Below are 23,006 nucleotides of genomic sequence, written 5' to 3' on the forward strand. Positions count from 1 at the left end.
TCGCTTGAGCTATATACAGCAAGTACCCCAGTATTGGCAGCCTGAAACTGACACAGGATAAACGCAGGGCACTCATGACAGAATTGGGCAGGAAGGAGCTAATTTTGTTTTGGAATGGGAGGTTGAGAGGGCTTAGATTTTAAGTGGGAAAAGACAAGAAAGGGGGTGTGACTACTAGATAAGATTTTATATACATGGTTTTGGCGGGTTAAGTGAGGACTGTTGGTGTTCCGCCCGTCCTCCCTATCAAAAGCTTATCAAAATGTTTTCTTAGATCCGGTACGGTTTACTAGTAGTAGGGTTTAGATATTTAAGTTTAGATTTGTTAAGAGTTGTACACTGTGGCTGGTCTTTGGTAACAAGAAGGGGCTCCATTGCATACCTATTGGCTCTTACCTGTTTTGATGGTTAATTAATATATGATTATCTCCTCCAAGGGGTGGACCCTGGGGAGTGAGGTCTGATGACTTCTAATGGTGGAGGCGGACACTGCATGTATCTGTGCTCATTGGTGTATATGTGGAGATGTATACATAATTCTGTGGTTTGGTAGTTAATGAGGGAACCATTGTTGCCAGGGAATTTCTATATTACGTAATTTTAGTGGGTCCAAAAATTAAAATAAAAAATGTAATGAAAACCATGTTTATAACTTGGCATTAAATAAAAGTTGTAAATAAACCAATCTAAGAGGTAATTAGTACAAAATGCATGAAGAGGAATAAAAAAGGAAGTAAAAAAATTTGTAAAAGTAGTGTACAAGAGTGAGCGGGAATTGAGCTAGAGAAGGATAGTGGAAGAAAAGGGAAAAATAAAAAAGTGCTGTTTGTCAGGAAGAGCCAGAAAGTATTTAGAGGAAAAATTAAGTACAGTAAGACTGTAAAAAATACAAGGAGGAAAAAACAGATAAGAGGCACAGATAACGGAATGGTTCTGGTAAGGAGCTAAACTGAGAGGAGGGTAAATTGATATGAACTAAAATGGTGTTGATAAGGGTGGTTCTAGTACCACGATAAGTAGGGGTGAAAGGAAATTTATGAGAGGAAGAAGTGATATTTTATCAAATGGGGTGTTAGACTATGTGGAGAGTAGAATAAAGGAGTTGAGCGTGAAGAAAAGAAAAAAATAAATAAACGATAGGATCGTTCAGTGGAGAAGTAAAAGATAAAGACAATAGGGGTTGTGACGGGGAAAGAACAAAAATTACTCTAGGAATATAGAGAGTTACATAAAAATGAGACATTAAAGCAAATAACAGACATATAGTAAAATTAAATTTAACAAATATTGACTTTGGTATAAAATCAAATGAAGGAAAAATAATTGCAGCTAGAGTAAAATAGGGGAGTAATGTACAGTATGTTGGTAAAAAATCTATGATACTAATGATAAAACAATGTAATAAAATGCGAGAGTTGTATAAAAATGCATAAAAAATAGATAATAGTTCATGCCTTTGAAAACCCCTTTGCACTTGTAAATCCTTTCTATCAGTTTGCTATGACTTGAACAAGATTCCTGTATGGCATTGAAAAGTGTTGTCTAAATAAAAGAAAACGCTCAGCCTATCTTCAAACTGCTTTTTTCCTTATATGGAGAATTTTACCTGGGGGCTTTCAGGCACCACGAGGCAGAAGGTGGAATTCAAAACAGGGGCACCGTACAATCCCCTAGGTGAGCAACAGCTTTTTAATTTTTTCTTTCCTCCTTAAATAGGGTCATCCTATTGTGTGCACTTTTCACCACAGCTTCTGTCAACAAACCTTAAGTGGCATTTTTTTTCTTTCTTTTTTTTTTTTTTTTTTTTCATAAATGCATCACACATTTTTTCTATGTGAAGCCCATCTATACCCAGCCGACTCTGAGACTTCTGCGATAGATTGACTTTATCTATGGAAAAAGGCATAATACATTTCCTAGACAACTTCTTCAGGGTGGTTTTTCTGCTGCAAAAGAAAACTACAATCTGAGATTGGTTGTGAGTAGTGATGAGCGAATGTGCTCGTCACTGCTCGGTACTCGCCCGAGCATCATGGTGCTTGACAAGCTCGGCGAGTATTTCCAGGTTGCTGGGGCAGGAACTCGGGTCCCTTCCCTGCGTGTTTGGCGCTCTTTAGAGGGCCAATGAACATGCAGGGATTGCCTGCCACGCACGGTAATGCCATAGCCATGTTGGTTGTGGCATTACAGTGATTGGCTGTCCGCAAAGCGTGATCAGGTGTATATAAGACTGGGCGCTGCCATGCTGGTCACAGTCTACCCCGAAACCAGGCAGAGTAGGGAGAGGTGCTGCTGAGTCAGGGAGCGATTTGATTGTTTATAGTTAGTATAGGTATTCCACAACATATATATATCCATCTGAACTAAGAGTCCTTCTGAGGACTAATCCAGCTGCATATATTCAGTGGTGATAGCAGGAGTTAGGCAGGGAGGCAGGGTATGTGGCAGACTGCAGTGTATATAGTGCAAGAGGGTCCATTGAATGTCCTGTTAGTATAGGTATTCCACAACATATATATATATATATATATATATATATATATATATATACACAGTGGTGGCCAAAAGTATTGGCACCCCTGCAATTCTGTCAGATAATACTCAGTTTCTTCCTGAAAATGATTGCAATCACAAATTCTTTGGTCTTATTATCTTCATTTAATTTGCTTGCAAGGAAAACACACAAAAGAGAATGAAGCAAAAATCAAATCATTGATCATTTCACACAAAACTCTAAAAATGGGCCAGACAAAAATATTGGCACACTCAGCCTAATACTTGGTTGCACAACCTTTAGCCAAAATAACTGCGAACAACCGCTTCCGGTAACCATCAATGAGTTTCTTACAATGCTCTGCTGGAATTGTAGACCATTCTTCTTTGGCAAACTGCTCCAGGTCCCTGATATTTGAAGGGTGCCTTCTCCAAACTGCCATTTTGAGATCTCTTCACAGGTCTTCTATGGGATTCAGGTCTGGACTCATTGCTGGCCACCTTAGAAGTCTCCAGTGCTTTCTCTCAAACCATTTTATAGTGCTTTTGGAAGTGTGTTTTGGGTCATTGTCCTGCTGGAAGACCCATGACCTCTGAGGGAGACCCAGCTTTCTCACACTGGGCCCTACATCCTGCTGCAAAATTTGTTGGTAGTCTTCAGACTTCATAATGCCATGCACACGGTCAAGCAGTCCAGTGCCAGAGGCAGCAAAGCAACCCCAAAACATCAGGGAACCTCCGCCATGTTTGACTGTAGGGACCGTGTTCTTTTCTTTGAATGCCTCTTTTTTTTCCTGTACACTCTATGTTGATGCTTTTTCCCAAAAAGCTCTACTTTTGTCTCATTTGACCAGAGAACATTCTTCCAAAACGTTTTAGGCTTTCTCAGGTAAGTTTTGTCAAACTCCAGTCTGGCTTTTATATGTCTCGGGGTAAGAAGTGGGGTCTTCCTGGGTATCCTACCATACAGTCCCTTTTCATTCAGACGCCGATGGATAGTACGGGTTGACACTGTTGTACCCTCGGACTGCAGGGCAGCTTGAACTTGTTTGGATGTTAGTCGAGGTTCTTTATCCACCATCCGCACAATCTTGCGTTGAAATCTCTCGTCAATTTTTCTTTTCTGTCCACATCTAGGGAGGTTAGCCACAGTGCCATGGGCTTTAAACTTCTTAATGACACTGCGCACGGAAGACACAGGAACATTCAGGTCTTTGGAGATGGACTTGTAGCCTTGAGATTGCTCATGCTTCCTCACAATTTGGTTTCTCAAGTCCTCAGACAGTTCTTTGGTCTTCTTTCTTTTCTCCATGCTCAATGTGGTACACATAAGGACACAGGACAGAGGTTGAGTCAACTTTAATCCATGTTAACTGGCTGCAAGTGTGATTTAGTTATTGCCAACACCTGTTAGGTGCCACAGGTAAGTTACAGGTGCTGTTAATTACACGAATTAGAGAAGCATCACATGATTTTTCAAACAGTGCCAATACTTTTGTTCACCCCCTTTTTTAAGTTTGGTGTGGAATTATATCCAATTTGGCTTTAGGACAATTCTTTTTGTGTTTTTTTCATTGAAGACAAATTAAATGAAGATAATAATACCAAAGAATTTGTGATTGCAATCATTTTCAGGAAGAAACTGAGTATTATCTGATAGAATTGCAGGGGTGCCAATACTTTTGGCCACCACTGTGTATATATATATATATATATATATATATATATACACAGTACAGACCAAAAGTTTGGACACACCTTCTCATTTAAAGATTTTTCTGTATTTTCTTGACTATGAAAATTGTACATTCACACTGAAGACATCAAAACTATGAATTAACACATGTGGAATTATATACTTAACAAAAAATTGTGAAACAACTGAAAATATGTCTTATATTCTAGGTTCTTCAAAGTAGCCATATTTTTGCTGTAAATTACAGGCCTGCTATTTAAAACCGTGGTTCTCTGTCAGACATATCACCTATAACAGTGTTCCAAAATCAGCCATTTCTTCCATTTTCATTTTGTTGCAGTGTCGGTCAAGCTATTCACACTTGGTCTCTGTAGAATGATATTAGTAAATTACTGGTCCGCTATTTAAAACCGTGGTTCTCTGTCAGACGTATAAAATATAACTGCGTTCCAAAATCAGACATTTCTCATGAACGTGGAAAATATTGCCCTCCATTTAAAATGGGCAAGGTGCGTGGCAAGGGACGGGGAAGTGGATATGATGGTGATGGTGCATGCAGAAGCCGAGGACGTGGCCGTGAGCAAGCTGAAATTGTGCCACAACAAACACCCACGTTTTGTCGCTCAACCTTCCTGTCCCAATTACTAGGGGACCACAGTACACCACTGTTGAACAGAGAGCAGTGTCAAAAGGTTGTTGGTTGGATAGCAGATAATGCTTCCAGTCACTTTGCCACCATCACCATCCTATCTTCCACATGGTCAAGTCTCAGTAGCTGTGAGTCTGGACCGCATATTCCTCACCCTGATCCTCCTTCCTCCCACCATGCCGAGTTCCTAGAGACAACTGATCCCACATTTGGACACTTAGAAGAGCTGTTCACTTTTCCATTTGTAGATTCGGGCCTCTTGCCCGGCAATTTCAAGTGAGTCAAGAGGAGAACATATGTAGCGATGCCCAAATATTTGAGCCGCCACGGTTACACGAAGGCAACGGTGAGAAAGTGCAATTACTGTCGCAAGAGGTGGATGATGATGATGCTGAGACACAATTGCCAGAAAGTCAGGAGGAGGACCAGGGTGCGGAAGTGGAAGACTAGGTGGTGGATGATATAGTAACTGACCTAACCTGACAGGAGGACATACAGAGTGAGGACAGCAGCACACAGGGGGAGGGAGGTGTAGCACCACAACAGGCAGGAATAAGCAGTGTTGTGGCCACAGATACAAGGCAGGAAAGCATTCTTGGTAACGCTAACACGACAGAAGTTGCCAGTACAACTGTTAGGTCTTCTCGAGTTTGGTTGTCTTTTAAAGACTCTGCAGATAACCCCAAAAAGACCATTTGCATCACCTGCCAGGCCAGCATCAGCAGGGGTAGCAAAACTAGCAGCCTGACCATTACCACCAGCATGATCAGGCACATGGCAGCAAAGCACCCGACTAAGTGGGCCGAACTCAAGGGTCCAGAAACAGCATCTGCAGGTGACACCACTGCTTCTTCCGCTGTTGTGCGTGCATGCCAATCCACTGTCCATGGCACATGCCAAGATGTCTCCCGCCCTGCACGTGTCATTGCACACACTCAACTAGCACAATTAGCAAGCACGTCCACATCCTTGTCCCAGCGCAGCATTCAGTTGTCCCTACCCCAGTCCTTGGAACGCAAGCGCAAAATACGCAGCCAAAGCCCCACAGGCCACACCACTAAATTCACACATTTCGCAAATACTTGCACTCAAATTGTTGCCTTTTAGGCTAGTAGAGATGGAAGCTTTCCGCAACCTGATGGTGGCGGCTGTGCCTCGGAACTCCATCCCCAGCCGCCACTATTTCTCTAGGTGTGCCATTCCCACATTACACGAGCATGTGTCCCATAACATTCCCACAACCTGGTGGCGAGCCCACACGGTTTCTCAAAACCTGCCTGGATCTGATAGATCTGCTTGTCAAAGTATGCCGCCTGTGTGCCCATTTTAGAAAGTTAGCTACAGCTTCTGCCACCCTTGCCGTACTTCAGCAGCGTTTGCAGCTTCCAGTCCACCGACTGGTGTGTGATGTCTCCACGTGTTGGAACTCTACATTACAGAAGTTGGGAAGGATTTGTGAGCAGAAGAGGGCAGTTGTTGAGTTCCAGCATCAACAAGGCTGTCGGTATTCAGTTCAGACTCCACACATAAGACTTCAGGAGTGGACATGGATATCAGACATATGTACCATCCTCCAAAAACTTTAAGGACTACACCAAGATGGTGAGCAGTGATGACGCCATAATTAGCATCACTATCTCGCTTCTCTGTCGTCTGAAACACTCTCTGCTCACAATCAAAGAGGATGCATTGCAGGCGAAGCACGATGAGATGGAGCAACATGGATTGGGTGACAATGAGGAAGAGGAGGAGGAGGAGGAAGAACAGGACCTAGATGGTACTACCTGCACAACTGTCATACCGTCTGTTCAGCGTGGATGGCCTGAGGACAGGAAGGAGGAGGAAGATGAGGAGGAGAGCATGGTCAGTCGTCCTCTTGGTGAGGACACGGAAGTCTTGCCTCTTTGCAGTCCGGCACACATGGCTGAGTCTATGTTACGCTGCCTTTCCCGTGACCCTCGCGTTCTCCAAATTTTGGGTGACAGTCATTACTGGTTGGTGACACTTCTAGAACCACGCTACAAGGAAAACTTTCTGTCTCTTATTCCCGCACAGGACAGGCCTAATAAAATGATGCAGTACAAGAAGGCCCTTGTTGCAAAATTATTAAAAATATTCACATCTGAAAATGCTGGCGACAGAGGTCACAGTTCATTGGACAACCAAGGAGTACAGGCAAGAGAGACACAAATCAAATCCTGCAGATGCAGGGGAACACTGTCAAAGTTCTGTGACAGTTTTCTCGCACACTCCCATCGCACAGGCCCTGTGGCGCGGGGTATTCTCCCAAGGAAGGATTTATACTGTGTGACCAACTTGTCAAGCCCTTTTCCAAGTGATGCTCAAAATCGCTTGGAAAAACGCTTTAAAAAAACCGCATACATAAATGCATGTAAAAAAGCTGAAAAAACGCATGTAAAATCCGCATGCATTTTTTCTGCCAAGGAGATGCAGAAATGCTCAGGAAATTTCAGCTTCAAATCCGCATCGTGGGCACATACCCTAAAAGTCCCTGGCAGGGGGAGGGGCAGAGCAGCTGGGTAAGGAGTTGAAGAGGGGTTGAATTCATGCAGAGTCAAGAGAATTCCTGTTTCTACATAAAGCAGAGAAAAGAGAACAATTAACTGGGTAGAAAGGCAAAAGGAGCAATTGTAAGTACACAGTGCAATATATTATGATGACTGCAATGTATTAAGATTCTAAAAACTTTGATGAGAGTGTTTTTTAAATAGTAACTGTAAAATAAAAAAGAAAAATAAATAATTACCACACTAATCTCCTTTTGGCTGCTGCTCTTGTGAACATGTTCTTATTTTTTTCCAGATGTAGATGTGGCTTAAATGTAATGTCCATTTTATAGGTTAATTATCTATTTTTGTAATACAGTCATTCATATCAGATAATAGTAATAGCGATATTAATAGTCAATTTATTTTAAAATGTTTTACATTTCTGCTTAAATGTAAATGTGCATCTATGACAGAAACACATTGAAGGAGTGCTTAGTTAATATTTAATTTTCTGTTAATTGTGCTTAATGTAGTTATGCACTGCATGATTATGAAAATGGTAATCAGCTCATTTGTGTTCAGAGAATTATATTTTACTGCACTTAAAAGATTCAATGGTCATTTTGTTAATTTTCCCTTTCCCTTAATACTGTAATTTTCCAAGTACACATTTAGGATCTTGCTTTCTAATTGCTGCTAATGCTCAATGTTTCAGTATTCATTTTAAGTTGTGGTCTATTTGTGGAAGAAATTGCTAACATCTTTGTGCTGGATATCTTTATGTTTATGCCGGTTATTATGCTGTCTAGCAAATCTACAAATATAAAACTAGCAGAAAAAATAATAGTGCTGCTAACCATATATGTACAGTACTGGTCAAAATTTTTATGCAGATGTGTAAAAAGTGCTACAAAGTAAGAATACTTTAAAAAATGGAAGTGATAGTTTATTTTAATTAATTTACAAAATGCAATGTGAGTGGAGTGTAATGGCATACCCCCAATGACGGCAGACCACACTGCTACTATGGGGCCCGTGAGTCGGGGGTACGGTGCTAGCGCCAGCACTGGGCCCACTTTTCCCCGCATCGTACTTTCAACTGTTTCGGCATTCAGATTCTCAGTGTAGGCACTTAAATCATTCTGTAGCAAGCAATAGACAGTGCAACACAAAGGCAAACATTGCACAATAATAAAAATTGAATTGTAACAATTATTTTTAGACAAAACCCATGCATTTAAGTAAAATAACTTGTTCCCCAAAGGTGTCCATATCATTTAACTCTCTAATTCAAATCTATTTATTAGAGACAAACAAATCAATTTTATGCTAATTGAATTTGTGTTGAATAGTACAAAATTTTCAGTTTCCAATTTTCTTTTCAATTCTCATGAGTTACCAAAAAATGCTCTCCATCATTTTACATATTGCAGCAGATTACATCAGTACCAGAAGGCTCGCATGCCTTCAAGTGTCTGAGTAGGCTTCTTCATAATGCCTTGCAACTATCACATCACATTATATAAAGCAGTAGAATTGGAGGGACTATCATAGCCAGGGGCGGACACAGACTGTAGTGGGCCCCTGTGCAAGAAATTTTTGGGCCCCCCCTCTGCCCTTCATAGGGCAACAAAGTTATGTAAACATAACCCCCCCCCATGTGCATCTCTCACCCCCCCATGTGCAGCTCTCATCTCCTTCCGTGCATCTCTCATCCCCCCCATGTGCATCTCTCATCCCCCCTGTGCATCTCATCCCCCCGTGCATCTCATCCCCCCGTGCATCTCTCATCCCCCCGTGCATCTCTGATTCCCCCCACTCCTAATTAATTACTTGTATTTAAAAAAGATAAAACTTGTTATACTTACCTCCATGTGATCCCTGCAGAATCCTGGCGCTCGTCCACATCGCTGCCACCAGGTTCTCCTGACTTCCGTCCATGTGACGGCGCCGTCACATGACCGGAAGTCAAGGGAATCATGAAGGCGCTGCCGCAGGAACGCTGCTCTGCTACACAGAGGAAAGCAGCGCTGAGATGTCCCGGCGCTTAGCTCTCAGCATGGGGCCGGGGGCCCAGGGCCGGGTCCAGGTTTTTGTGGGCCCTGGGCGAAAGAGTCTCAGTGGGCCCCTTTAACACATACCACGATTCATGATGCACAGATACCGAAGAGAAATATATATATAGTACAATGCAAAGATTTCACTTCTTACATTACATGAGTGATATCTATTGTAAATTCCACAATAGCTCAGAAACCAGCAAATCGCTCCACACAGTATACTGGCCCCCATAAAATGCTCCATACAGGAGACTGGCCCCCATAAAATGCTCCATACAGAATACTGGCCCCGATAAAATTCCCCATACAGGATATTGGTCCCCATAAAACGCTCCATACAGGATACTGGCCCCCATATAACGCTCCATACAGAATACTGGCTCCCATATAATGCTCCATACAGGATACTGGCCCCCATATAATGCTCCATACAGAATACTGGCCCCCATATAGCGCTCCATACAGAATACTGGCCCCCATATAACGCTCCATACAGGATACTGGCCCCCATATAATGCTCCATACAGAATACTGGCCCCCATAAAATGCTCCATACAGAATAGTGGCCCCCATATAACGCTCCATACGGAATACTGGCCCCTATATAACACTCCATACAGGATACTGGTCCCCATATAATGCTCCATACGGAATACTGGCCCCCATATAACGCTACATACAGGATACTGGCCCCCATATAACGCTCCATACAGAATACTGGCCCCCATATAACGCTTCATGCAGGATACTGGCCCCCATATAACGCTCCATGCAGGATACTGGCCTCTATATAACACTCCATACAGAATACTGTCCCCCATATAACGCTCCATGCAGGCTGTTCCCCACACATAATGCCCCACGCAGGCTGTTCCTCCCACATAATGCCCCATGCAGGCTGTCCCCCCCTATATAGGATGTCACCCCCCTTATAATGCCCCATGCAGGAAGACACACACACCCCCTTCTTTATAATGCCCCATGCAGGATGTCACACCCCCCCTCCCTTATAATGCCCCATGCAGGATGTCACACCCCCCCTCCCTTATAATGCCCCATGCAGGATGTCACCCCTTCCTTATAATGCCCCATGCAGGATGTCACACACCCCCACCTCACCCCACTCCCTTATACTACCACAGGCCTCCATACAATAAAACAAAAAATCAAATACTCACCTCACGTCTCACCTGCTGCCGTTGCTCCGGACTCCAGCGTCGCCGGCCTCATCCCGCTCTGTGCTGTGACTGCTCAGGATAGAGCATGGTGGAAAGACGTCACCGCACCCTCTGACCTGAGACGTCACAGTGCAGCAGCCGCGGAGGATGCAGGAGCTGCTGCGGAGGCACGGGCCCCCCCCCGCCTGCTCAGGGCCTCGGCATTGCCCGGGTGCACCGGGTGCTGACGCCGGCCCTGCGGGGGCCCCGTGAGGAGACGCACAAGAGGGGGGCCCCAACGGGCTCCGAGGGGGCCCCGACCGGTCGGGCCCCATACTGGAGTCAGTACAGTCATGCCCTGATGGCGGCCCTGCTGGAGGCTGGAGGGGCCCCCTCTCCCTTGGGGCCCCCGTTCAATGAACAGGCTGCACGGGCGGTAGGTCCGCCCCTGATCATAGCTTGTATAAAAAGCCAAGACAGGGAATGTAACAGCCATTTTTTGGTGATTTAGGATAATGAAAGGACATTAGACCTCTCAGCTCAGCAATAGAGATTGGAAGAGAATGCCCTAAAACATTAGGGAAATACTGCATATATTAATATATTTGGTACAACTACAGCACTGAAGATAGGATTAATGGTCAGGGAATAATCCAGGTTCAATTGGTAGGGGGAAAATAGATAAGGGAGTAGTGCTAGGCCCAGTGTGATTGATCAGTAATAAGGTATTGCAGGCAATTGTCTTGCTGCATTTGAATTTCAATCACAGAATCAAAGAAAGAGCTTTTTTTTATTTTTTTGGCAATCCATTTTTGTGAAAGGGAAAATATATTTTTTATATAAAAATTTCCCCAAAATCCAGAAATGTAACTGTCTCTCTTCACCTCACAAAGTGTTGCAAGCAGATTTTTATTCTCCACCTCACAAAGTGTTGCAAGCCATTTTTTAAGCAAATCTGTTTTACTGGTCAAATTTTACATCCATACACACCACACCATTCAGGCTTCCTGTTGCAGATGCTGACTTTTTGGACATACCCTGCTTGGATTATATTATTATATTATTTTAGTTAAGGGGGTTGAAGTATTTAATTGGTCACACTGATACAGGAGAGCCGAACAAGCAAACTGCATTCTGAAACAACAGACAAGTACTTCAAGTTTTGACCGGCGCAGTATGTAAAAATGAAAAAAATAAAAAGATGTGGGGTCCCCTCTATTCTCGATAACCAGTGCAGCTAAAGCTGACAGCTGTGGTCTGCAGCCCTCAGCTTTCACTTTGCTGCTTATCAAAAATAAAGGGGTCCTCACACCATTTTATTAAATTATTGAAATAAATAATTTAAAAAAATAGTGTTCAGTCCCCCCATTTTTGACAACCAGTTAAGCTAAAGCAGACAGCTGGGGGCTGGTATTCTCAGACTGGGAAGGGGCCATGGATATTGGCCCTCCACAGCCTAAAAATAACAGCCCACAGCCACCCCAGAAAAGGAGCATTTATTAGAAGCACCAGTTCTGGTGCTTTGACCGGCTCTTCCACTTGCCCTGGTGCGGTGGCAAGTGGGGTAATAGTATTGGATCTGATGTCAGCTTTGTGATGTCAGCTATATAGATATAAAGAAATAATCAGCTCTCCGTAGTCCATGTTAGTGGTTGGTGGTGCACGTGGAGACATAGATTGCAAGCAAAGTTGAAAGATCTCGGCACTCACGTGTATACGATCAATTCATTTATTCCACATGTAGGAAAACTACAACAAAACGTTTCAGCCCCTTGCGGGCTTTTGTCAATTGTGGATAACAAGACAAATTCCATACATATATAGAGAAATTTAGAGGAAATGACATTATATATGTATATACAAGTATATGTATATACAAGAATGTTCAGGTTTTTGTGTTCAGTATTTTGTTGTATTGGTATGGGGATACTATAATAATTTATGATGTCATTTTTTGATGTCTATTTTTTGCTTTTTGTTTTATTGTTTATTTATGATGTTTATTTATAATTTAATGTATGATGTTATATTTTGTGATTGTAGTGTAATGTTCCGTTGTGGTTTTCTATAATATTTTCCTTTGTATAATGTCATTTCCTCTGAATTTCTCTATATATGTGTGAAATTTGTCTTGTTATTCACAATTGACAAAAGCCCGCAAGGGGCTGAAACGTTTTGTTGTAGTTTTCCTACATGTGGAATAAATGAATTGATCGTATACACGTGAGTGCCAGGATGTTTCTACTTTGCTTGTGATGTCAGCTGACATCAATTCCAGGGGTTAGTAATGGAGAGGCATCTATCAGATGTCAGACATCCTCATTACTAACCCCCTAAAATTAATTTAAAAAACACACACAGAATAAAGTCCTTTATTAGAAATAAAAACTCCCCAACCATCTTTTACCCATCAGTAATTACAACCTGTGTGTTTAAATATTTTTATATTCATAGAATCATACAATGTTAGAGTTGGAAGGGACTTCTAGGGTCATCTGGTCCAACCCCCTGCTCAATGCAGGACTCACTAAACCATCTCAGACATATATCTTTCCAGCCACTGTTTGAAGACTTCCATTAAAGGAAAACTTACCACCTCTCGTGGCTGCTTGTTCCACTCATTAATCCCCCTCACTGTCAAAAAGTTTTTTCTAATATCTAATCTGTATCATCTCTCATTCAGTTTCATTCCATTGCTTCTCGTGTTTCCATGTGCAAATGAGAATAAAGCTGATCCCGCTACACTGTGAGATCCTTTGAGATATTTGTAGACAGCTATTAAGTCTCCTCTCTTAGGCTGCGTTCACACATTGCATATTTTTGCGCGCTTTTTCGCGCGCACTTTTTCAAAATACGCAATGTGCCTTGAGTCTGCCAGCAAAGTGAATGGGAAATTCACTTTGCCATTCAGACACTGTGTGATTTTACGCAGCGCGAAAGCGCAGCTGCGTAAAGAATTGACATGTCAATTCTTTACGCAGCTGCGTCCTGCGCTTTCTCCCTATTGTGCCCATTATAAGCGATGGAATTACGCAGTGGTGTTCACACACTGCGTAATTCCAGCGCTTTTTTATGGAGGCGCAGGAGAAACTATGGATACTCACCTATCCGATGGATGGGAGAGCCATCCGGTCCCGCCGCTTCCAGCATCTGCCGGAGAACCGTTCAGCTGACTGTAGCTTACCGGCTTCCGGTCAGCTGATTTACAAGCCGGTCAGCTGACAGTCAGCTGATCGCTTCACGGCAGATGCTGGAAGCCGCGGGACCGGACCGGACGCCTCTCCCATCCATCGGATAGGTGAGTATCCATAGTTTTTTTCTTTTTAAGCAGTGTATGTACTGCTGCCAGAAGCTGTCTGTACATACACTGCTAGGGGGACACTCACACACACGACACATAGACACAGACAGTACACAGGACACACAGACACATACATTACATTACATTACATACACCGCGTGCAGAATCATTAGGCAAATGAGTATTTTGATCACATGATATTTTTTATACATGTTGTCCTACTCCAAGCTGCATAGGCTTGAGAGCCAACTACCAATTAAGTAAATCTGGTGATGTGCATCTCTGTAATGAGGAGGGGTGTTGACTAATGACATCTACACCCTATATAAGGTGTGCTTAATTATTAGGCAACTTCATTTCCTATGGCAAAATGGGTCAGAAGAGAGATTTGACGGGCTCTGAAAAGTCCAAAATTGTGAGATGTCTTGCAGAGGGATGCAGCAGTCTTGAAATTTACAAACTTTTGAAGCGTGATCACCGAACAATCAAGCGTTCCATGGCAAATAGACAACAGGGTCGCAAGAAGCGTGTTGGCCAAAAAAGGTGCAAAATAACTGCCCATGAATTGAGGAAAATCAAGCGTGAAGCTGCCAAGATGCCATTCGCCACCAGTTTTGCCATATTTCAGCGTTACTGGAGTATCAAAAAGCACAAGGTGTGCGATACTCAGGGACATGGGCAAGGTAAGGAAGGCTGAAAAACGACCACCTTTGAACAAGAAACATAAGATAAAACGTCAAGAATGGGCTAAGAAATATCTTAAGACTGATTTTTCAAAGGTTTTATGGACTGATGAAATGAGAGTGACTCTTGATGTTCCAGATGGATGGGCCAGAGGCTGGATCAGTAAAGGGCAGAGAGCTCCACTCCGAATCAGACGCCAGCAAGGTGGAGGTGGGGTACTGGTATGGGCTGGTATCATCAAAGATGAACTTGTGGGACCTTTTCGGGTTGAGGATGGAGTGAAGCTCAACTCCCAGACCTACTGCCAGTTTCTGGAAGACAACTTCTTCCATCAGTGGTACAGGAAGAAGTCGGTATCGTTCAAGAAAAACATGATTTTCATGCAGGACAATGCTCCATCACATGCATCCAACTACTCCACAGTGTGGCTGGCCAGTAAAGGTCTAAAAGAAGAAAAAATAATAACATGGCCCCCTTGTTCACCTGATCTGAACCCCATAGAGAACCTGTGGTCCATCATAAAATGTGAGATCTACAGGGAGGGAAAACAGTACACCTCTCGGAACAGTGTCTGGGAGGCTGTGGTGGCTGCTGCACGCAATGTTGATTGAAAACAGATCAAGCAACTGACAGAATCTATGGATGGAAGGCTGTTGAGTGTCATCGTAAAAAAAGGTGGCTATATTCATCACTAATTTTTTTTGTTTTTGTTTTTGCATGTCAGAAATGTTTATTTCTAAATTTTGTGCACTGATATTGGTTTACCCGGTGAAAATAAACAAGTGAGATGGGATTATATTTGGTTTTTATTAAGTTGCCTAATAATTCTGCACAGTAATAGTTTCCTGCACAAACAGATATCCTCCTAAGATAGCCAAATCAAAAAAAAACACTCCAACTTCCAAAAATATTAAGCTTGGATATTTATGAGTCTTTTGGGTTGATTGAGAGCATAGTTGTTGATCAATAATAAAAATAATCCTCTAAAATACAACTTGCCTAATAATTCTGCACACAGTGTACATACACATACAGACACATACATTACATTTCATTACATACAGGTGTCCATGCTCCTCACACTTCATTTCTCCTGCACCTCCGTAAAAAAACGCAGGAAAAAACGCAGTGTGTGAATGGAGGTGCTTTTTTTACCTGCGTAAAAAAACGCAGGTAAAAAAAGCAGGAAAATACGCGTGCGTAAAAAAACGCAGGAAAATACGCAATGTGTGAATGCAGCCTTAATCTGATATGTTTGTGATACATCAGCACTAAATAGTCTAAGTTAGAGATGTGAAGTGAGAAAAATATACGAATATATTAACATTTTTGGGATCAAAGAACTAAAAATTGGCATGTGCATATTTATTCACCCCTTTTGCTATGAAGCGCCCAAAAAAGTCTGGTACAAGCAATCACCTTCATAATTCACATACTTAGTGAAAGGAAGTCCACCTATGTGTCACATGGTCTGTCAGTATATACACACCTTTTCTGAAAGGCCACAGAGGCTGCAACACCATTAAGCAAGAGGCAGCACGAAACAAACAACACCATGAAGACCAAGGAGATCTCCAACAAGGAGAGTTGTTGAGAAGTACAGAGGTAATCCTCCAGGAGCTGCAGGATTTCCAAGCAGAGACCAGAGTTCTGTCCTATGACCACAATAGGCTGTACACTCCATAGAGGTGGACTTTATGGAAGAGTGGGCCGAAAAAAGCGTTTACTTACACACAAAATTTGTAAGGCTCATTTTGAGTTTACCAAAAGACATGGGGGAGACTCTCCAAATGTATGGAGGAAGATGTTGTGGTCAGATGAGACCAAAAGTTTACTTTTTGGCCACCAAAGTAAACTCTATGTCTGGCCCAAACTAACACAACTCATCACTAGTGTTGAGCGAGCACTAAAATGCTCGGATGCTCGAAGCTCGGGCCGAGCTCGCCGTGATACTCGGGTGCTCGACCCGAGCAACGAGCCCAATGTTAGTCTATGGGAGACCCGAGCATTTTTGCGGCGGCATCCCCGGTAGTCTGTAGAAAGCCTAAAAAGTGCCCAAAACGATAGTGACAGTGCTCAACAGACATGGGGACAGCATGGGCATCGCCTCAGGAAGCATTTCTGACCCCCAGGTCACTGCTGTCAACAATGTGGTCAGAGGTATTAAGCCACTTTAACGGGCTCATAATAAAACGTTCAAAAACGAAACTGAAGCGGTTTTGCTGTGAAATATGTTAAGGAACTTCCTTTCCAGGGTAAAGACTTGTGTATAAGGTAAAATAAATAACCAAAAACAAAAATACTCCTCCACACCTTGGGCTATGTTCACAAGTAGCATTTTTTATGCGTTATTGCACTTTTGTATTGCTTTCAACCGAGACAAATGCATTCACCGGGAAATATCATTTTAACATTTTACAATCTTATCTGGCCATGTGCTGTGTGACACATGCATACAGTGCTGAAAAGACATGGGAACAGCATGGGGAAGACCCCTGGAAGCATCTCTGACACCCAGGTCACTGCCTAAAAGTGTGCCCATCAGAAGTGATCCTTTCCGCATCAGAAGATGCAGACTTGCAACTATTCCCGTGCAAGTCCTTGTCCCTGGGCAGTGTTCAATTGTACCTCCCCTATTCCTTGCAATGCAAGCGCAAGTATGCAGCCTGCCACCCATCCACCCCCAGGCTGCAATACCATACTGCTAGCTTGCTTGCACTTGAAATGGGGCCTTTTAGTTTGGAGGAGGCCGAAGCTGGCCACTACCTCATGGCTGCTTCGGCAGGGAGGTATCCATACTCAGTCCCCAGCCGCCCGGCCCGGTCCCCAGCCGCCAGGGGGCAGCCGGGTGTCCATACTCGGTCCCCAACCGCCCCGCGGCCGGGTGTCCACACACGGTCCCAAGTCGCCCCTATTTTTCCTTGGAACATCACCCCACACACTTTTCTTAGCCCGGCCTGCTTTAGGGCAGCATTGGACGAGCCCACCAGGGAACCAGACTCCTCCGGTGGGCCCTGGCTTCTCCATCAGAGGAGTTGAGAGTGCCAAGGTGAGGAGCATGATGATGATGATAGAAGTTAGCATCGGCTTTATTTTCTTGGAATGCAAGCGCAAGTGTGCAACCTGCCACCCACCCACCCCCAGGCTGCAATACCATACTGCTAGCTTGCTTGCACTTGAAATTGGGCCTTTTAGGCATGTGGAGGCAGACGCCGGCCACCATGTCATGGCTGAGTCGGCGGCCTGATATCCATACCCAGTCCCCAGCCGCCCCGCGTCCGGGTGTCCACGCTCGGTCCCCAGCCGCCTGGGGGTGGCCGGGTGTCCATAAACGGTCCCCAGCTGCCCCTATTTCTCCTTGGAACATCCCCCCACACTTTTCTTAGCCCAGCCTGCTTTAGGGGAGCATTGGAAGAGCCCACCAGAGAACCAGACTCCTCCGGTGTGCCCCGGCTTCTCCATCAGGGGAGTTGAGAGTGCCAAGGTGAGGAGCATGATGATGATGATAGAAGTTAGCATCTGCTTTGTTTTCTTGGAATGCAAGCGCATGTATGTAGTAGCGTCTAGGCCTGAGGTGGTCAGCGCTTTGGCGCATATCCTACCTCCTCCGAGGATTGCTGGATGTTTTCCTGCTACTATCCCAGTTCTATGACTCCCGTTAAAACAAAGCTTCAGGTGATGAATGATGGATGAGGTGGTGACAAAGGAGAAAGAGCAAGAGGAACAGGGACCATTCACATCAATATCAGGCCAGTCAACCACACATATCTAGTAGGATATGTTTCTGTACCAAAAGGAGAGGTTCAGCTACACAGTTATAGGGCATGCAGTGAGTGCAATGCCTACCAAAAATTTCGAGGCACTCCAATGCCCCTTGGAAGTGACATGGAGGTCAGAGGGCCTTAACTAAACCGTTTTTTCCATTTATAGCAACTGGGTCTCCTGTGCACTGTTGGCTTAAGCAGTGAATAGAAGGCTTTCCAAAAATTATGAGGAAATGCAATGCCCCTTTAAACAGACGTGGATTACAGCATACTAAAAACTTTCTACCCATTATTGGGGAGTGGGTTTCCCTTAGTGTTCGCCTATGCATTGAAAAGCAAAAGCTGACTAAAATTAGGAGGAAATGCGATGCCCGTTGGAAGAATGGTGGAGTTCGCAGTGAAATAAAAAGACAATATCGATTCCCCTTGAAAAAGTGGTGGAGGTCGCAGTAGCTTAACAAGACAGTTTTAATGCCCCTTGGAAGAGACGTGGAGGTCGCAGTGGAATAAAAAGACAATATCAATGCCCCTGGGAAAAGTGGTGGAGGTTGCATTAGCTTAACAAGACGGTTTTAATGCCCCTTGGAAGAGCGGTGGAGGTCGCAGTAGCATAACAAGACGTTTTTAATGCCCCTTGGAAGAGTGGTGGAGGTCACAGTAGCTTAACAAGACAGCTTTAATGCCCCTTGAAAAAGTAGTGGAGGTCGCAGTAGCTTAACAAGACGGTTTTAATGCCCCTTGGAAGAGACGTGGAGGTTGCAGTACCTTAACAAGACGGATTTAATGCCCCTTGGAAAAGTGGTGGAGGTCGCATTAGCTTAACAAGACGGTATTAATGCCCCTTGGAAGAGACGTGGAGTTTGCAATAGCTTAACAAGACGGTTTAAATGCCCCTTGGAAGAGACGTGGAGGTCAGAGTGGTCTAACAAGGTGGTTTTGATACCCCTTACAAGAGCCATGCAGTACAGCATAATAAAAACATTATTCCCATTATTGGGAAGTGCGTTTCCCATAGTCTTTGCCTATGCCTTCCAAGCAAAACCTGACAAAAATTAGGACGGAGGAACTTGCAATGCTGGCAACACGGACAATGGTCACCCTGGTGGTATAGTGGTGGTGGAGGCTGAGGATAAGGAGAAGAGCAAAAAAAAGCCGAATTGAGGAAGCGTACACCCATGTGTGGGTGTGAAGCAGTGCATGGGAATACACCTCCCGAAATAACACAGTGGATTTGACTTTATGTTACTCTGCTGTCATTTGGTGGTGATGAGAAGTCTGGCCCAATCCAGCCCTTGTTCATTTTGATAAGGGTCAGCTTGTCAGCATTGTCAGTTGACAGGCGAGTGTGCTTATCAGTTATAATTCCCCAGTGGCACTAAAAACACGCTCCGATAAAACGCTAGCGGCAGGGCAGGCCAGGACCTCCAAGGCGTACAGAGCGAGTTCATTCCAAGTGTCCTGCTTGGATACCCAATAATTAAAAGGCACAGAGGAATCACGGAGGACGCTGGTACGGTTGGCAAGGTACTCCCTCACCATCTTTTGAAACTTTCCACTCCTTGTGAGAGTACCCCGCGCCTCAGGGCCTGTAAGCTGGGTGGGTCTCAGAAAACTGTCCCAGAATGTTGACAGTGTTCCCCTGCCTCTGCTGGATTGGATTTGAGTCTCTCTTGACTGTACGCCTTGGTTGGTCAACGAACTTTGACCTCTGCTGCTAGCGTGTTCAGATGGGAATTTTTTTTAACAGTTCTGCAGCAAGGACCTTCTGGTACTGCCCCATTTTTGTAGACCTCTCCACCTCAGGAATAAGAGAGTGAAAGTTCTCCTTGTAGCGGGATCTAAAAGTGTCACCAACCAGTAATGACTGTCACCCAACATTTTGGCAATGCGAGGGTCACGGTTAAGGCAGCGTAACATAAAGTCAGCCATGCGTGCCAGACTGGTAATGGGCAAGACTTCCGTGTCCACACCAAGATGACGACTAACCATGCTCTCCTCCTCCCCCCCTGTCCTCAGGCCACCCGCGCTGAACCGACTGTATGACAGTTGTACAGGTACTACCGTCTACAGCGCTTGATACTAGCTCCTGTTCTTCCTCCTCCTCCTCTCCCTCATTGTCCCCCAATGCACGTTGGGATGAGAAGAGGCTGGGCTGTGTGTAATCGCCCATTATGGGTTCTTGATCCATCTCATCATACTCTGCCTGCAATGCCTCCTCTTTAATTCTCTGCAGAGAGTGTTGCAAAGGAGAGACAAGTGGGATGCTGATGCTAATGATGGCGTCATTGCCACTCACCATCTTGGTGGACTCCTCAAAGTTTGTCAGGATGGTACATATGCCAGACATCCAGGTCAACTCCTGAGGTCTTATGTGTGGAGTCTGACCTGAATATCGACGGCCTTGTTGCAGCTGGTACGCCACAACTGCTCTCTTCTGCTCACAAATCCTTTGCAACATGTGGAGGGTAGAGTTCCAACGTGTGGGTGCATTACACACCAGTCAGTGTGCCGGAAGCTGCAAACGCTGCTGCAACATAGCAAGGGCAGCGGAAGCTGTAGCCGACTTGCGAAAATGAGCTGACAGGAGGCGCACTTTGACGAGCAGATCTGGAAACTCGGGGTATGATTTAAGAAACCGCTGAGCCACGAGATTAAGCACATGAGCCAGGCATGGTACGTGTGTGATCTCGCCTCGCCTCAGAGCCGCCACCAGGTTACGGCCATTGTCACACACCATGCCTGGATGTAGGTTCAGCGGTCTCTCCACAGATCTGCCTGCTCTTTCACAGCTGTCCACAACTCAGAAGCAGTGTGAGGTTTATCACCTAAGCTTATGAGTTTCAGCACAGCCTGTTGCCGCTTGGCTGAGGCAGTACTGCAGTGCTTCCAGCTTGTAACTGATGTGGTGATATCTGAGATGGAGGCTGAACATGAGGAGGAGGAGGATGATGCGCAGGAGCTGTACACTGTGGGGGCAACTCTGACTGACATAGGGCCCCCAATCCTCGGTGTGGGGAGGATGTGTTCCATACAAGGTCCGAGTTGGTCCCGGCTTCCACTATGTTTACCCAGCATGCCGTCAGGGAGATGTACCATCCCTAGCCACAAGCACTTGTCCACGTGTCCGTTGTCAGGTGGACTCTCCCAGTAACTGCGTTGTTGAGGGCACGGCAGATGTTTTGGGACACGTGCTTGTGTAATGCGGGGATGGCACACGGGGCAAAATAGTGTTGGCTGGGGACCGAGTACCGAGGGACGGCCACCGCCATAAGGTTGTGGAAAGATTCCGTCTCCACCAGCCTAAAAGGCAGAATTTCCAACGCAAACAGTCGTGAAATTTGCAAATTTAGGACTGTGGCCTGTGGGGCGTTGGCTGCGAATTTGCGCTTTCGTTCAAAGCTCTGGGATATGGACAATTGAACGGTGAGACGTGGACGTGGACGTTGATGCTGTTTCTTGAGAAACTGCCATAACAAGTGAAGACTGAGAGGAGAGGGCATCTTTGCATGCAGTATGGACAGGGGATTGCCTTGCACGCACAACAGGGGGTTCTATTACATGCACAACAGCGGAAGAAGCAGTGGTGACACCCGCTGACACTGGTCATGGACCCTGGGGTTCGCCCCACAAAGTCGGGTGCTTTGCTGCCATGTGCCTGATCATGCTGGTGGTGGTCAGGCTTGTAGTTTTGTCACCCCTGCTGATGCTGGCATGGCAGGTGGTACAAATGGCCTTTTTGGGGTTAATAGCAGAGTCTTTAAAAAAAGTCCAGTCTCTGGAAGACCTACCGGTTGTACTGGCAACGTCCCTCGTGTTGGTGTTACGGGGAATTGTTGCCCGCCTTCTGTGTGCGGCCACCGCACTGCTTCTTCCTGCCTGTTGGGGTACTCTGCCTCCCTCCCCCTGTGTGCTGCTGGCCTCGCTCTGCGTGTCCTCCTGCCACGTTGGGTCAGTTACTAGATCATCCACTACCTCCTCCTCTTCCACTTGCGCACCACGATCCTCCTCCTCACTTTGTGGCAATTGTGTCTCGTCATCGTCCACCTCTTGTGACAAATTGCCAGCGTCGACTTCCTCTGGCCGTGGCTGTTCAAATATTTGGGCATCGCTACATGGGATCTCCTCTTCCACCACTTCAAGCGGAGCAGGCGAGGGGCACAAATATGGAAATGGACCAGTGAACAGCTCTTCAGAGTGTCCAAGTGTGGGATCAGTTGCTGTCTGACGACACTCGGCATGGTGGGAGGAAAGAGCATCAGAGTGAGGAGGAGTATGCGGTCGAGACTCACGGCTGCTAAAACTTGACCGTGTGGAAGACAGACCAGAGGTGGTGGTGCCCAGGTAACTGGAAGTATTATCTGCTATCCAATTAATAACCTGTTCACATTGATCAGTTCGCAATACTCGTGTTGTAGTGTGCTTCCCTAGTAATTCAGTCAAGAAGTGGGAGCGAGAAGATGTGGCTGTTGGTTGTGGCACATTTTCACCTTGGCCACGGCCCCGTCCTCTACACGCACCATCACCAGAACGTCCAGTTCCACGTCCCATGCCATGCGCCTTGCCCATTTTAAATGAAGTAAAATAGCTTACACTCTTACTATCAATGGAAAAAGGGTAATAAAAAAGAGATTAGAACCGAGGAAGAGGAAAACCACAGTTCTATTTGTCTGGCCTACACCAGACTCTTTTAAA

This window comes from Phyllobates terribilis, unplaced genomic scaffold (genome assembly GCF_046119375.1).
Source record: "Phyllobates terribilis strain yellow unplaced genomic scaffold, ASM4611937v1 Scaffold_4__5_contigs__length_816908805, whole genome shotgun sequence".
Classification (NCBI taxonomy): Eukaryota; Metazoa; Chordata; class Amphibia; order Anura; family Dendrobatidae; genus Phyllobates; species Phyllobates terribilis.